Source organism: Silene latifolia, chromosome 11 (genome assembly GCF_048544455.1).
Source record: "Silene latifolia isolate original U9 population chromosome 11, ASM4854445v1, whole genome shotgun sequence".
In the NCBI taxonomy this organism is placed as follows: Eukaryota; Viridiplantae; Streptophyta; class Magnoliopsida; order Caryophyllales; family Caryophyllaceae; genus Silene; species Silene latifolia.
In genome coordinates, this window is record NC_133536.1 from 202,991,122 (window position 1) to 203,009,511 (window position 18,390).

The window sequence follows — 18,390 nt, forward strand, 5'->3', positions numbered from 1 at the left end:
GTTTGTTTGCCAGAGAAACTCAAACTAAGCTGATTCAATTTCTGATGGGCTTGAATGGTGGATTTGAGAATGTCAAAACTAATGTTCTTTCTATGGAACCTCTCCCTCCTTTAAACAAGGCTTATGCATTATTACAACAAAATGAGAAACAGAAGCAAGTTGCTGATGCAGTGGATGTCTTAGCAGAGGCTAATGCTTTTGCTACTGCTAGACAGTCTGACCATAAACAAGGCAATTGGAAGAAGGCTAAAGTGGATGATGTCCCTTCTGAACCAGCTGCTAAATTTTGTACCAATTGCAAGAAGGAAGGTCATCTTGTTAGCACTTGTCATAGGCTTATGACTTGTTCTCATTGCAACAAGAAAGGTCACATCAAGGATTACTGTTATGACTACAGGGCTCTTACTAATCCTCAGTTTCAGGCTCCTTCATTTTTCCAGTCTAAGCGTGATGCTGCCACTCCCAGACCCTCCAATACTTATTTTCAGAATGGACGGAATGTCTACAGACGTGGAGCACATAATGCTGATGTTATTCAAGAAGAGTATTCCCCTTTGGATTTACCTGATGAAGGTTTCCAGCCTATGGCTTCTGTTCATTCCAGTGATATTTCTGGTCCTTCTAATACTAATTCTATTCCTTCTACATCTGCTTCTGGGTCTTTTACTTCTGCTCCAGCTCTTAATTCTGATCTGGTTCAAGGGATTGTTCATTCTGTGTATCAGCAAGTTATGAGAGCTATGCCAGAACATTCTGCTAATGCTGCTCTTGTTGGGAATGGAATTAGTGTTGGGTATGATGATGAATAAAAGGGTGAATCTACTACATCATACTCCCACTACATCAGCTACTACATCCACAACAAATCCTGCTACTTTTTCTTCCACCATACCCAACACTAATTCCATTCCTTTTAATCCTCCCATTTCTTCTCCTTCACACAACTCTATTTCCACTCCATCCAACATCTCTTCTCCTACCCCTTCTCAACCAATTATTGGTCCTCGACAATCTACAAGACCCAGACAACTTTCTGTCAAATTAAAAGGCTTCCAGTGTCCCACCAAATAACTCAAGAATGTTATACCCCCTGATTCAGGGCACACTTCCTCTTCTGCTTCTTTTCATGCCAAGGTACTTCAGGACTTACCTGAATATGACAAGTCTTATGTGGCATCTTTGGATACTATGTTCAATACATTGGAGCCTGCTACATATGAGCAAGCTTCTGGTAACCCACAATGGGAAACAGCTATGCAACAAGAAATTCAGGCTTTGGAGAGAAATCAGACCTGGGATCTTGTTCAATTACCCCCTGGACATAAAGCTATTGGTTCTAAGTGGGTTTTCAAGGTTAACCACAAGACATATGGTAGTATTGAGAGGTACAAAGCTCGTCTTGTTGCCAAAGGCTTCAATCAAGTCAAGGACAAGGACTATAAATACACATTCTCCCCTGTTGCCAAATTTACTACAGTTAGGACTGTATTGGCTGTTGCAGCAGCTAGGGGATGGCCGTTGTATGAACTTGATATCAACAATGCTTTTCTTCATGGCAGCCTTGATGAATAAGTTTATATGAAACCTCTGTTGGGGCTGGTGTCCTTTACAGTTAGTGCAAGGACTTATAAATCTCTAAAAGGATCAAAGGGCATACTTTTGGTATTATTATCAGTTGATCCACGTTTATCAATAACGGTTGGCTTGCTAGATAAGTTTGACGTTATTGTCATACAGATGGCGGTGATCAACTGGTCCCTAAAAGTCACACCTATAAGATACGTTTGAGAGATGTGACAGTATGAAAATACAGTCATGTTGATGCCAAATTTGACTAACCAGTTAGTCGGAGTTATTGACTAATAATTAGTCAAATGTGATGTTGAGATATTTTATTTAATACGGATTAAATAATAATGGCTAAGGCGAATTAAGCAGTTAATTCGTAAATTAAATATAAACGATTATATTTGATTAATGTATATTGAATTAATTATACAATATTGTCTTTGTCGGACATGTATTAATATTTCAACTAATCCGTGTCATTAGTTGATATTTTTAATAACCGATAACCGATGACGATTTATAATAAACCGCGTCATATACATTTAGCAATTTCGAGCCAGACCACGAGGTAAAATTAAGAGGAAGTGGAAGCCCACTTCCCCATGCAAACCCACGGTTGGCCGAAACACACAAAAGGAGAGCTCCTCTCCTTTTGTGACCTAGACAATTCATTTTGCACAAAAATTAGGGTTTCAGAGCATTCTTCTCTGAAATTTCTAGATCTCACATCGAATAACCTCACAATAGCTCTCTCGATATTGCAAGTCAATTAGAGAGCATTTCTAGCACAAGGGCATAGTCTCAGACGGTCTTGGGTGCAACGATTAGGAGGAAATCTCTGCGATTTACTTTCTTTTACGCCGCACATCAAAGGACCCGAGGTTGATTCTTAATCTTTATCGTTTTCTATTGTATTTCGTTTATGACCATAAATCGCATGTTATATTTACGTTATAATCCTTAAAATTAAGGGAATTTTACGGATATTTCCCTACAAGTGGTATCAGAGCAAGGCCACGTAAATTTACATTGTGATTTTTCATAAATCGATTTGAAACGATTTTGTTTTTGTCATAAAAACCGTCGGACCTCTCGGCAGAATTTTTTTTTTTGCACACTACGGTTTGCTTTGAAATTTTTGTCTTGGGAACCGTGTCCAGTTTTCACGGTTGCACTTGTTGTTGTTTTTATCTTGAAAACCGTGCCGTCACATGTTTTACACGGTTGTTTTTGCTTGATTTTTCGTTTTGTTCTTTTGCATATTGTTATTTTATACGGAGATTATAACAATATGTTAATTTTTGACAATTGTTGATTTGATTTTCCGCGTTTTAGATCAAAAATTGCAATTGTTTTGCTATGTCAAACTGTTTTCTCGAGGGTTTTATGTTTTCAGCATGTTTTTGCCCTTGATCGAACATGTTACTACTCGATCGAGAGCCCTTCTTTGTTGTTTTTGCTCGATCGAGCACTTCCAAGATCTCGATCGACCTTTGTTTAAAACCCCACTGCTCGATCGAGTAGTCCTCGTACTCGATCGAAAGAGCGATCTTTGCGATAAAAGTCCTCGATCGACCACCAGTTTTGTCGATCGAGTTCTTTCTGTTTGGCATACCTCTCGATCGACTAGCGATTCGATCGATCGAGCCCTTTTGTTCCTCGATCGAGCACTTTTGTCCCTGGATCGAGGGATTTTGTTTTGGCAGCTTTGAATTTTACTCTTTTTGTTTTAAATTCTCTTTTGGCAATAAATCGTACATCATACGGATGTTGTACACTCGCTTGATAGTGACACGGTTCACTCACGTACCATACAGTTATTTTAAAGCGTATTTAAAGTAACGGATTGTAATAGATTAAAATTAATCAGATGGAAGCGGTTTTATCACATAATTTTAATCGTTAAAAGGTGGTTTGGATAAATTTAACATAATTACGGAATTATGTCACGAATAAATTTGTTTTAGTTGATGCATTTTATTTATCGTTTTGATGAATGCCTTGAATGCTTTTAATTACGTATTTATTTTACAATCCGTTGTAACTTAGTGTGGCCTTAGTAGAACGTGTTACCGTAATGATGGAACACGGTCTTGGTTGTATTTTGAGATCTCGTATCTTCGTTTTGGATTTTTCACTTGTAATTACAGTTTTTATTTAGAATGTAAATAGGTTTATATTTTGTAAATTTTAATTGTAATTTTGAGAAGACCAAAGATGGAGAATCGGATGCTCACTCCCGCTACATGGATCAAGATGGAACATCAAGACAAGCTTCTCGGGTCCAACGGTGGATTCCAAAGTTGTTTTATGTTCTTTTTATTAGGATAGGCCACACTAGGAATTTTATTTACGTATTGCATTCTTTTATTTATTTTTCGTAACGATTATATGCATCATATTCCGCCTAAAACCAAACCACCTAATTTATTGCATGAAAACTGACTCATATAGAGGTCACGCGTTAGTTTTCTATGACATTCATATGTCACACGATTTTAAGCCATCTCCTAAGTTAATTCATTCACGTATTGCTAGGTATTCGTTCACTTAAAATGAATTTAAACTAAGTTTATGGGATCTTCCTCGTATACACCAAAATTGAGAATGGTCTTTATAGGTCAAACTCCAATGAGTCCCTTCTTCGTCGGTAGGCATAATATGACCCCTTCTACGTCGGGTAAGTTGGAACCGATTGACCTATTTTATCTCAACACTATGGTCACTCGTACGATCCTGTGATTATGGTGGACTATAGATAGGATTTACGGAAATCTATCGACCAAGAGTTCTTACGGAAGAATTAGCTAAACAGTTGGCTTATCAATTTACAGAAATTGAGTCTTGGGATCACTTGTATCATTCTTGAGGGAGATCAATTATGCAAGTGCGAGAGTCTACACGTTAAAATGAATTTTTAAATAGACTTAAATCACCTCGATGAGTTGCTTATTTCGTTTTTGTTTTTCTTTCTTTTTCAGTGTAGATCACGAACATTTAAACTGCTAATAACGAAATGGCTGGTCCTACTAACGACCCAATGCCAAGTGCCACATTGGACCGTGAGTCCTGGCTTCGGATCTTCATGAATCAGATGAATCAGTCTACTCGACTGAAGAATGATGGATCAAACTTCGCGGATTGGGAGGCGGCATTACGGAATGCTGCCGCTGCTGACGGGAAGCTCAAATATCTATTAGAGCCCATCCCGGCAAACCCAGGTCCCACGGCTAGAGCTAACGAGATCGCCAAGTTTAACGATTTCTGTATGGAAGCGGGTGCGATAAAGAACGTACTCATTTTTGCAATGGAACCCAATTTGCAGAAACGCTTCATAGCCCATGGTGCAAACAAGATTTTCACCACGCTCACCAAGGAATTCTCGAAAGCACCGAGAATTGTGACATATGAGCATACCACTCGCTTCTTTGATGCGAAACTCCGAAAGGGCCAACCGGTTAGCCCACACATTCTCAAAGATGATTGAGAATGTCGAGAAGCTGGAGACGCTTGATTGTAAACTCAGCGAGAACATCGTGATTGACCGCATGCTTCATTCACTCCACGATGGTTTTGCGCTCTTTAGAGCGAATTACTATATGAATGATTTGAAGAAAAGTCCCCATGAACTACACTCCTTCTCGTACGCACCGAGAAGGACATGAAGTTCAAAGGGGAGCTTGAAACAGGATGTTCTCGTTGTGTCAAACAAGGGCAAGGGTAAGGGCAAAGCTCCGGCAAACCTAGCAGAGGTAAACCGAAGTTCAAGAAGTCGGTCGGTCGTAAGAGTGGGCCTGGTGAGTCGAGCAACTCATCAAGCGCGACAAAGAGCAAAACCGAAAACATGGAATGCCATCACCGCCACAAGATCGGGCACTGGAGGCGCACATGTCCTGTTTATCATGAGGACATAAAAGCAGGTCGCGTTAAACCTGTTGGTATGTCTTCTTCTTCTACTTTTATTCATATGATTGAGATTAACCACGCAAGTTACGGAACTTGGGTGCTAGATACTGGCTGTGGTTCTCATCTGTGTAATCATGTGCAGGGGCTCCGAAACATCGAACCCCTCGTAAAGGGTGAGGTGGACCTGCGTGTTGGGAATGGAGCACGAGTGGCTGCCGTCTCAAGGGGAACATATGTGATCCAGCTTCCTAGCGGATTTGAGTTATTTTTATATAACTGCTATTATGTACCCAGTCTTTCCAAAAACATTATTTCAGTTTCTGCACTTGACAAACTTGGTCTTTCATTTGTAATAGAGAATAATACTTGCATTTTCTCATTACACGATATGATTTATGGCAAGGCAGTCTCCATGAACGGAATTTATGTTTTAGATCAGACCACCGAAATATTACACGTAATGAATAAAAGGTTAAAGGTTGGTGACAAAGATCAAACGTATCTATGGCACTGCCGTATGGGACACATTAATGAGAAACGCGTAAAACAGCTCATCAAGAATGGAGCTATCTCGGCCTTTGATTTTCAATCATTTGGCACGTGTGAATCATGTCTCATCGGTAAGATGACTCGGATTTCCTTCAAAGGTGTTGGAATGCGCGCTGCTGACCTATTAGGACTCATACACACGGATGTTTGTGGACCTATGTCAATCACCGCACGAGAAGGCTATAGGTATTTCATCACTTTCACGGACGATTTAAGTAGATATGACTATGTCTACTTAATGAAGCATAAAAGTGAATCCTTTGAGAAATTCAAAGAATACCAGAATAGGGTACAGAACCTACTGGGTAGAAAGATTAAAACACTACGTTCAGATTGTGGTGGCGAGTATCTTTCTCACGAGTTTGATCAACACCTTAAAAACTGTGGGATTGCCTTACAGTTAACTCCACCTGGAACACCTCAGCTAAATGGTGTGTCCGAACGGAGAAATCGAACTCTACTTGATATGGTTCGATCCATGATGAGTCACACCGTGTTGCCTGACTCATTATGGGGTTATGCTCTTCTCGTCACCGCTCTAATACTTAACCGAAGTCCGTCTAAAGCTGTTGACAAGACTCCATATGAACTATGGAAGGGAACGGTCCCTAACTTGTCCTTTATACGGGTTTGGGGCTGCGAGGCTTATGTCAAGTGGAGACACGAGGATAAGCTCAGCCCGCGAGCGGTCAAGACATACTTTATAGGTTATCCTAAAGGAACGCTTGGTCATTACTTTTATTCGCCAACCGAACAACGTGTTTTTGTTGCGGCTAGTGCGACATTCTTAGAGAAGGAATTTCTCGAGAATGCAAAGAGTGATAGAACCTTCGAACTGTCGGAGATTCCAGAACCAAGTACCGAGCAACTATTGGAGGAACAAATTCCTTCAATCCCGGCTGCGGTTAACATTCCTGAGGAACCTAGGAGGTCGGGAAGAGTCTCTATTCCTCCGGACAGATACATTGGTATGGTTGAGGAACATGACATAGATGACATTCTACTCTTAACGAGTAGTGAACCCGCAACCTATAAAGGTGCCATGACCAGTTCTGACTCAAAGCTATGGCTTGAGGCCATGCAATCCGAGATGGACTCTATGTATGAGAACAACGTATGTGATCTTGTTGACTTACCTGCTAAGGTTCGTCCCCTTCAATGCAAATGGCTTTACAAGATAAAGCATTCTGTGGAAGGTCAACAAGATATCTATAAAGCACGACTAGTTGCTAAAGGTTTCACCCAAGTGCCAGGTTTGCACTACGATGAAATTTTTGCACCCGTAGTCATGCTGCGTTCCATTCGGATTATCTTAGCGATTGCCGCTTTTCATGACTATGAAATTTGGCAGATGGACGTGAAAACCGCCTTCTTAAACGGTTTTTTGGAGGAAGAGTTGTACATGGTACAACCCAAAGGTTTCATCGATCCTTTACATCCTAAGAAAGTATGCAAGCTTAAGCGTTCCATTTATGGACTTAAACAAGCATCTCGGAGTTGGAATCATCGCTTCGACCAAGTGATCAAAGAAAATGGATTTACTCGATCGGTCGAGGAACCATGTCTATATATCAAGTCGAGTGGGAGCAAGATTGTCTTCCTAATATTGTATGTCAATGACATACTCCTGATTGGGAATGACATACCTCTCTTAACTTCGGTGAAAGTATGGTTGAAAAACCATTTCCAGATGAAAGATCTGGGTGAGGCACAAAGAATTCTGGGCATCCGTATCTATCGAGATAGATCACGACGGATGTTATCTCTCAGTCAGGAGTCTTACATAGACAAGATCCTAGAGAGATTCAGCATGACTAACTCCAAAAAGGGGTTTCTTCCTATGGCTCCAGGGGTGCATTTGAGCAAGTCTCAGGCACCAGAGACACCGGAAGAGAAAGAGCGCATGACACGGATTCCTTATGCCTCGGCTATAGGATCAATCATGTATGCCATGATATGCACACGTCCGGACGTGGCATATGCATTGAGTATGACAAGTCGATTCCAACAAAGATCCAGGTGAATCACATTGGGTCGGGTCATCAAGAACATTCTTAAGTACCTACGGAGGACTAAAGATTGGGCATTGACTTATGGAGGCCCTCAAAAGCTATGAGCAACCGGTTACGCAGATGCTAGCTTCCAAACGGATCGAGATGACTCGAAATAATCTCAGTCTGGATTCGTTTTTACTCTTAATGGCGCTGCAGTCAGCTGGAAGAGTTCCAAACAAACTGTTACAGCAGATTCTACGACTGAGTCCGAGTACTATGCCGCGTCTGAAGCTACAAAGGAAGCGATATGGATGCGTCAATTCTTACATGGACTATCCGTAGTGCCTAGTTCGAATGACCCGATAACCATCTATTGCGACAATAGTGGTGCCATCTTCCAAGCTAAGGAGCCTAAGTCTAGCAACAAGTCTAGACATGTACAACGGAAAGCTCATCTAATCCGAGATTACGTGGAGCAAAAGGAAGTAGTGATAGAAAAGATTGCTACAGATGATAACATAGCAAATCCTCTCACTAAACCATTACGACAAGATAAGCATGAAGGGCACGTTAATTCCATGGGAATTAAACGTGTTCCTAAGTTGTAGTACTCTTTTATGGATTAGATTCATTCTCTTTTGTACTCTATACGACATCATCGTTTTGATATTTATATATATTTTGTTTTTCATGTGGTTTTGTACGACAATTTTGAACACCATAAAGTGAACTGAACAAACATTATATTTTGGTCCTTAATTGCCCACATGAGCTGATAACTCTGGCAATTATTTTGTGACGTTGGTTGATGGTGGGTTCAACGAGCCATAAGTCAAACGGTTGACTGACCAATCACATAGGCGAGTTATACGGATATCTCGTAGGACACAAATGTGACATCGACGTGGAGTCCTAAATGTTTTATAACATACGGTGCCCGGTCGTGGATAGGACCTCCATGGTGATTAAGAGTCGATTCTTTTGACTATCGACTGTCTTTTGAGACTAAGGCAGATTTTGGGTGACTTTGGTTTCTTTCTCACGGTCATCCGTAACAGGGGGCTAAGTAGATTTTTTCTGGGTCATTTCATGCTGTGCTTAGATCGGAAGGAGTCGAGTTGAAGGAAATATTCAGCCTTTATCGTGTACTCGATATTTCTCGGGGCCACTCGAGGAGTCAGAATCGAAATGCATGGCCATGCTCGGATACGGATTCGTTTTATCGGTTAAGTTACTCTCTAGTCTGGGAAACCACTCTTGATCCAGATCGATTGTAAAATACGACCTTTGCGGATCCGGATCCGCAAATTGTTTTACATTGAGTGGGAGAAATTTTAAATGAATATGAGAATCGGTTATCGCACATACACTTGTACGGACAAGTGGGAGTTTGTTGAGCCGTGTCCTCCGGTGAGTGCGGATAACGTCATTGCACATACACTTGTACGGACAAGTGGGAGCTTGTTGGGGCTGGTGTCCTTTACAGTTAGTGCAAGGACTTATAAATCTCTAAAAGGATCAAAGGGCATACTTTTGGTATTATTATCAGTTGATCCACGTTTATCAATAACGGTTGGCTTGCTAGATAAGTTTGACGTTATTGTCATACAGATGGCGGTGATCAACTGGTCCCTAAAAGTCACACCTATAAGATACGTTTGAGAGATGTGACAGTATGAAAATACAGTCATGTTGATGCCAAATTTGACTAACCAGTTAGTCGGAGTTATTGACTAATAATTAGTCAAATGTGATGTTGAGATATTTTATTTAATACGGATTAAATAATAATGGCTAAGGCGAATTAAGCAGTTAATTCGTAAATTAAATATAAACGATTATATTTGATTAATGTATATTGAATAATTATACAATATTGTCTTTGTCGGACATGTATTAATATTTCAACTAATCCGTGTCATTAGTTGATATTTTTAATAACCGATAACCGATGACGATTTATAATAAACCGCGTCATATACATTTAGCAATTTCGAGCCAGACCACGAGGTAAAATTAAGAGGAAGTGGAAACCCACTTCCCCATGCAAACCCACGGTTGGCCGAAACACACAAAAGGAGAGCTCCTCTCTTTTTGTGACCTAGACAATTCATTTTGCACAAAAATTAGGGTTTCAGAGCATTCTTCTCTGAAATTTCTAGATCTCACATCGAATAACCTCACAATAGCTCTCTCGATATTGCAAGTCAATTAGAGAGCATTTCTAGCACAAGGGCATAGTCTCAGACGGTCTTGGGTGCAACGATTAGGAGGAAATCTCTGCTGATTTCTGTTCTTTACGCCGCACATCAAAGGACCCGAGGTTGATTCTTAATCTTTATCGTTTTCTATTGTATTTCGTTTATGACCATAAATCGCATGTTATATTTACGTTATAATCCTTAAAATTAAGGGAATTTTACGGATATTTCCCTACAACCTCCTGCGGGTTATTCACAGGCTGCTAATGGCTTAGTTTGTAGACTCAAAAAATCCATATATGGTCTCAAACAAGCTTCTAGGCAGTGGAACTTGGAACTCACCAAGTTTTTGAAAGGCTTGGGTTTTCTGCAGTCCAGAGCTGATTACTCTATGTTCACCAGACATTCTAATGGTACTTTCCTGGTTGCTTTGGTATATGTGGATGATATTCTCCTTACTGGAGATGACTATGCAGGTGTTATTAACACAAAAAGACAGCTTGATCAAAAGTTTACTATCAAGGACTTGGGAGAGATGAGGTACTTCTTGGGTCTTGAAGTGGCAAGAAATTCCACTGGCATTATGCTTAATCAGCGCAAATATATCCTTGATATCATCAAAGATATGAAAATGGAGGACTGTACTATCTCTGCATTTCCTATGCCCAAATGATTAAAGTTGTCCACTGATAATGGGGAAGTTTTGGATGATCCTACTCAGTACAGAAGACTGGTTGGTAGACTGTTGTACTTAAATCTCACACGGCCTGATATATCCTATACTGTACAGCATTTGAGCCAATTTCTTAGTCAACCACGATTGCCACACCTTCAAGCAGCTATTCATGTGGTGAAATACCTCAGAGGCACTATAAATGCAGGCTTGTTCTACTCTGCCACTACTTCTTTGGATCTTATTGCATATAGTGATGCAGATTGGGGAACTTGCAATTTCTCTTCTAGATCACTTAGTGGCTTCTATATGCTCCTAGGCACCTCTCTTATCTCATGGAAGACGAAAAAACAAAAAACTGTTAGCAAGAGCACAACTGAAGCAGAATATAGGAGCATGTCCCATGCTTCTAGTGAACTTGTTTGGCTCGTGGCATTATTGAAGGATCTGAATGTACAACCAACTCTGCCTATCCCGTTGTTCTGTGACAACAAAGCAGCTGTGCACATCTCAGAGAATCCCGTTTTCCATGAACGTACCAAGCACTTAAATATAGATTGTCATTTTGTACGGGACAAACTGCAAGAAGGTTTTCTGGAGCCTAGACATGTTCGTACTGGTCTGCAACTCGCAGATTTAATGACCAAGCCACTTGGTTCTCAGCAACATTGGTTCTTAGTTTCCAAGCTTGGACTTGTTCACTCCACCAGTCCAGCTTGAGGGGGGAATCTGAACAATACAGCTTGGTGACATATTACACGATTTGATGAGCTGTCAAGTTACATGAGCTGTCATGTTTAGTTAGCCACAGTTAGTTACTTGTATATAAACCATCTGTACATATTTTCACAACTAACTTAATACAATACAACAACTTTATTTACTCTTTGCTTTCTCTCTCTAAATTCTGTTACACTAAAAGCTCTAAACCTCCATTAATGGAGTTTCTCATCATTTCACACATTTCATATTCACATAAACTCTTATAAGAAGGTGGGTCTACTATAATACACTTAACTTTGAAGCGCATGGAAAATGTGAAGACAATAGCACAATAATGTTTTCCGAAAATAGAGAGACAGATAGTGCAATTGCTTAAAAAAGGGAGTACTATGCGCCAAGAAATATGTCGCACCATGTTTGCTTCACATGCAGAAACATGTCAGATGCTCAAGGGACGGCCTTCTAGATTGGAGCTCGTCCACTAAAATTCCAGTATTTCACCCTCTAGATTTCTCGACAGTACTTAGTCCAAATTACTAATTTTGGACATTTTTACTTGTAAATATATTAATCCATTTGCTCTAATCATTTGTTTACTTTTGTGTTCGGCACAAAGAATAACAAAATAGAAGGAACCTTTGTATTCCATTTGCAGCGGTAATTACACAAATTCTCATTTATGACGGACATAATTAATACTGGTGCAAAAGTGATCAAATTAACAATAAAAACCTTCTCAATATAGAAAAATAAACAAATGAATGAAACACTTTAAAATGAAATATATAAATAAATGATAACCGAGATTGAGGGAGTAGAGAACATAGTGAAAAACATATTGACCAATTTTTTAGCATATTCAAGGGTTTTAAAATGTTTGACCAGTCAATATGCTAATTTTAATGTTTGGTAAACAACATATTGAAACAACATATTGGTTAGCATATTCTAAACTAGGAAATTTTACTACATTTTACAAAAAAACTAACAATTTATTAATCGTAATCTGTCAGTTACCAAACACTCAAATTAATTCTGCTAATTATAATATGCTATTCAAATCTTCTGTTATTTATAATTTACCTTTACAATCTGCTTATGTTTTTAGCAAATAATATTTTGATCAAATGTTAAATTGTAGTGTCAAAAAAGATAAACTTCTTAGAATCGGACGACAAATTATGTAAAAGTTAGTCCATTCCCGGCCAAAAACCAAAAGCATAATTTTTTTTTTTGGAAAGTTTGAAGAATTGATCCATTTTTTCGTGTGCATAATCAATAGAACTGAAATTTTCTGTCTGAACAAGGCACGTAAAATATAGTCGTCTTTAGTGTTACAATCTGAGTTTAAACTAACATCACTTACAGAATAGGTCGTATGACTTCTTTAATTAATTATCGTATCCATTTATTCCGTATCAATCAAAATTGAAAATGTGGCACAAGAAGATGACAATGAGACACAAATGAAACAAAAAACGAAACATAGAATCCTCTCACAAAAACCTACAACTCCTTACAGAAATATCTACGGTTTAGTAATTGACTTCGCCGAATAAAATAAAGAATTTGTAATTAGTTGCCTATCATTGTAGGAGACCTGTAAGAGCATTATTGTGCCGGAGAATGAGTCTATGATCTATGAAACAAATAAATAATTCGCTTTCACTTAATTATTGTCATTATTATAGACTCCATTATTATAACATAATCAAATGAAAGGAATGTACTTTCAATTGTTAAATGTAATAATGAAAGAAACAAAATATATAGAGCAACTCAAAATAGACCAAAAACTTCGGGTAGCTTGACACTGCATGCTAATCATTTGTCAATGGAGTATAATGAAGTTTGATTGGCTTTGACCAAATTATTGATTGGTGCTAGTTGTTGGATTGAGCTCTATTTTGTGAAATTAAGCAAAATATTATACTAAAATTTGAAAAGATAGTCAAAATTCAAAATATTAGCTGAAATATGAAAAACTAATTACATAGATAGCTGAAAATTAAAAGTTGATAAATAATTAATATTTAGGAAAATGATATAATAAATTATTTATTTATTATTATAACTATTAATTAAGGTAACTGTAACACCCCACGTTAATTGAAGAGGTCCATTGATAGGTTTAAATAATTAGTGCTTAAATGGATTGAAAGTACTACTCATATCAACAAAGTACACTTTCTTTTATGGTCATCCATGCAAAAGAACTCCACAGTTAAACGTGCTTGGCTAAGAGTAGTCTTAGAATGGGTGACCTCCTGAGATTCTAGGAAGGTTCCCGGGATGCGCATGAGTGGGGACAAAATACGCTATAAAGGACCTGTGTTGATCTGTGGGCCATATACACAGCCTGATGAGCTATCATGAGTAACCGCTCCCGACCCGGTTTGGGTCGGGGTGTTACAGTAACTCAGAAAATAGTTCTAATAATATTTGATTAGAATACATTGAAAATAATTGAAGGGTCGTTTGGTTCGTAAGACGAATTATATTTCCAAAAAAAACTAGAAATTCTTGTGATTATGCATTTCACATGAATTAGGATAAAGTTGTTTGGTTGCGATACGGGAAGTTGGGAAGTAAATTCCACCGGAATTCTCACTTACCTAGGTAGGGACTAGGTAAGCAACTTTCTTCTTTATGCAGAAATTAGAGTTCCTACGAAACTTAAATTCATGAAATTTTGAGTAAACAGACAACCCACTTATCTTACAAATCTCATAAATTATAAACCATGTGTTTTGGAAAGGGTAATCAAACGACTCCTTAGAACCAAATGTAAACTACTTACAGATATAGTGTTTATAGCCTCCATCCAACATTATATCTCATTTTGATTTTATATGGTTTAAATATGTCACTTTCACCTTATTTTTCTTCATTTATATTCTAATTTTTTTGTAAATGATTTTTAGTTATGGATTGATAATAATTCATAATCAATTTACAAATTTTAATATTTTAACACTTATTTAAAGTTTTAAACAATTACTTTGTTTAGTAAAGCTAACTAAAAAGCAAGTTGAAACCTAACAAGACTAGCTGAATAATGGAAAAAATAGTTGCAAATTAAAAGCTAATAATTTAGCTAATTATATAAAAAATATTTGAGAAACTAGCTAAAAGGCCGCTAATATTTGATAAATAAGTTATTATAGTCAAATAAGCTAGTTTATTTCTCACATGTCACCTTAAATAGCGTTTTATTTTATGTAATTCTTTTGGTTAAATAAATTACTTACCAAACAAAGGCATTGACTACCAAAACTAAGTGAGAAGAATGCCAATTGTACACTTTGAACTAAAGGCAATATCATTGAGATGAATATGAGGTAGCTAAATTATTGAAGGACAATATATATATATATATATATATATATATATATATATAGAGAGAGAGAGAGAGAGAGAGAGAGAGAGAGAGAGAGAGAGCAAAGTTCTTCTAAGTCCACCATATGCCTTTGAGTCCCTAAGTCTTCACTATAGCCCTTGGATCATCCAATATGGATGGTGGAGATTGAAACCAAAAAGCACAATTAACACTAATTTTCCACTCTCTCTCCTACACATTTTAATTAATCACTAACAACATAATTAAAAACTAATTCACTATATATATTTTCCACTCACTCACTTCTCTCTCATCTCACACATTTCACTACTTTTCTCTCTCAAAACCCCAAAAAAAAAAACCCAAGAAAAAAAAACCCAAAAACCAAACAAATAAAAAACCCAAAAAATCCAAATAAATCATTTACTCATCCTTTCCTCATTCACCATCCACCTACCACCACCCACCGGACACCACCACCGCCACCGTCGCCGCCACCGCCGCCGCCACCACCACCGCCGTCGCCGATCCGACGTCATTTTTTTAATTTTTTTTTTTTTTTTTTTTTTTTTTAAATACTTGATGTTTGTGTGTTCTTTTTATTTTTTTTTTGTTGTTTTTTTTCTCCTTATATCGTCTTGCTATATAATATTGTTTCAAATTTGTTAGTTTTTTTTTATTTTAATTTTAGATCTACTAAAATAGATCAATTTTCATTGACTCGTTTTTTTTTCATTTCCGTTTTGTTTTTTTTTTTCAATTTTGATGTTTTGGTTTTTAGTACTAAATCTATTAGTTATGAAATCTTATTTTTTTACTTTTTTCTTGTTGATATAACTTTGTTAATATCCGTCTTGTTATATATTTGCCAAATTTCGTATTTAAAATTTTCTTTTGGTATTGTGTGATTTAGGATCTATTAAAATGACTTTATCGGTTAAAATTACATTTTTTTTCCGTTAATATCACACTTTTTTCCGTTAAAATTACACTTTTTCGGTTAAAATTACACTTTTCACCGTTAAAATTACACTTTTTTCTGTTAGAATTACACTTTTTTTGGTTAAAATCACAGTTTTTTTCCCCGTTAAAAGTATACTTTTTCCGTTAAAATTACACTTTTTTCGTTAAAATTACACTTTTTTCCTTTAAAATTACACTTGTCTTCATTAAAGTTACATTTATCTCTATTATTAAAGTTACACTTATCTCTACTAAGGTTAACTTCTCAATGACTAAAGTTACGCTTTTGGACTAAAGTTAGAACAATTTGGACTGAAGTTACACAAATTTGGACTAAAATTACACAATTTGGACTAAAATTACACAATTTGGACTAAAGATACACAAATTTGGACTATAGTTAAACAATTTGGATTAAAATTACACTTTTATGGACTAAAATTACACTTTCGTGGACTAAAATTACACTTTTGTAGACTAAAGTTATACATTTGTGGATTAAAGTTACACATTTGTAGACTAAAATTACACTTTTTTGGACTAAAATTACACTTTTAGGGACTAAAATTACACTCATAAAATGATAAAAGATGCACACACTATCAATTTTTACTAAGTTACACTTTAGCGGTTTTGACGGATATTATTTTGAAATTTGTAATTTTAAGGAATGTTTACGAGAATTTTGCGTTTTACGAGTTTAACTTCAGTCTTTTCCGAGTGATTTTAACGAATAATATTTTGAATTTTTGTAATTTTATCACAAGTTATTGTAATTTAGCATTTTACAAGTGTTATTTTAACAACAAAAAGTGTTATTTTAGTCCAGGTAAGTGTAATTTCATTCCAATGAGATTGTTATTTTTAGTCAAGGAGAATGTAATTTTAGTCCAGAAAAGTGTAATTTTAGTCCAGAAAAGTATAATTTCAGTCCACTGAGAATGTAATTTTAGTCCATTGAAAGTGTAACATTAGTCCAATGAGAATATGAGAATATGACCAAGTCCATTGAGAGTGTAACATTAGTCCAATAGAAGTTGGTGTAACTCTAGCAGAAAAAGTGTAATTTTAGCGGAGAAAAGTGTAATTTTAACAGAAAAAAGTGTAATTCTAACAACAACAAAAAGTGTAATTTTAGCAGAAAAAGTGTAATTTTAGCCGAAAAAAGTGTTATTCTAGCAGAAAAAAGTATAATTTTAACAGAAAAAAGTGTAATTTTAATGAAAAAAAGTGTAATTTTAATAGAAAAAAGTGTAATTCTAACAACAACAAAAAAGTGTAATTTTAACAGAAAAAAGTGCTATTTTAATGGAGAAAAGTGTAATTTTAACAAAAAAATGTGTAATTTTAATGGAGAAAAGTGTAATTTTAACGGAAGAAAGTGTAATTTTAACAGAAAAAAGTGTAATTTTAATAGAAAAAAGTGTAATTTTAATAAAGAGTAATTGTAATTCTAGTAGAGAAAAGTGTAAACCTAAGATGAAAAAAAAAGAGTAATAATAGCAAGAAAAAGAGTAATTCTAGGAGAAAAAAATGCACATCTAAGATGAAAATCAACAAATAACCTTAGATCTATTTATTAGATCTAAGACTAAAATAAAACGATCTAATATAACAACAATTGAAGAAAAAACCTAGATCTAAAATTTAAAAAATAATGAGAAGCCAACAATCACAACTAAAAAAAAAAAAAAAAACGAATCACTGGGAAAAAAAGCAAACACCAACAAATATGAGAAAAAAGAAAAAAAAACACCAACAATTTCTTTTCAACAAAAAAATAGATGTAAAATATGCTAATGTAAATAATGTACTTGTTTTATAAAAAAAAAAAAACCACATTTAGTATTTGTTTTAAGAAAAGACTCACATCTCCACCATCACAATAACACCATACACAACTTTACTCGGAAAAAAAAAAAAAAAAAAAAAAAAAAAAAAACCAGAAATTTCAAATCTAGCCGGAAAGAAAGAAAGAAAAAAAAACCGAAAAGGAAGGTGACGGCGTGGTTGGTGACGGTTGTTAGAAAAGACTCACATCTCCACCATCACAACACCACCACACACAATGTTACTCGAAAAAAAAAAAAAAAAAAAAAAAAAAAAAAATCAGAAACTTCAGATCTGCCGAAAAAAAAAAAAAAAAAAAAAAAAAAAAAAACGAAAACGATGAAAGGAGGAAGGTGGCGGCGTGGTGGCGGGATGGTTGGTGACGATTGTGGTGGGTGGTGTGGTGGGTGTGCGGGTGGGGTGTTGGGTGGGGTGGTGTGTGATGGGTTGGGGTGGTGGTTAGTGGGAGAGAGGGTGAATTATTTGGGGTGATTTTATTGGGTTTTTTTTGGTTTTTTTTTGGGTGATTTTTGGAGGTTTTTGATTTATTTGGATTTTAGAGAGATGAGGGAAATGAAATTGTGTAAGAGGTGAGAGAAATGGTTGTGTGAAAAAGTGTATATATTAAATTAGTGATTAATT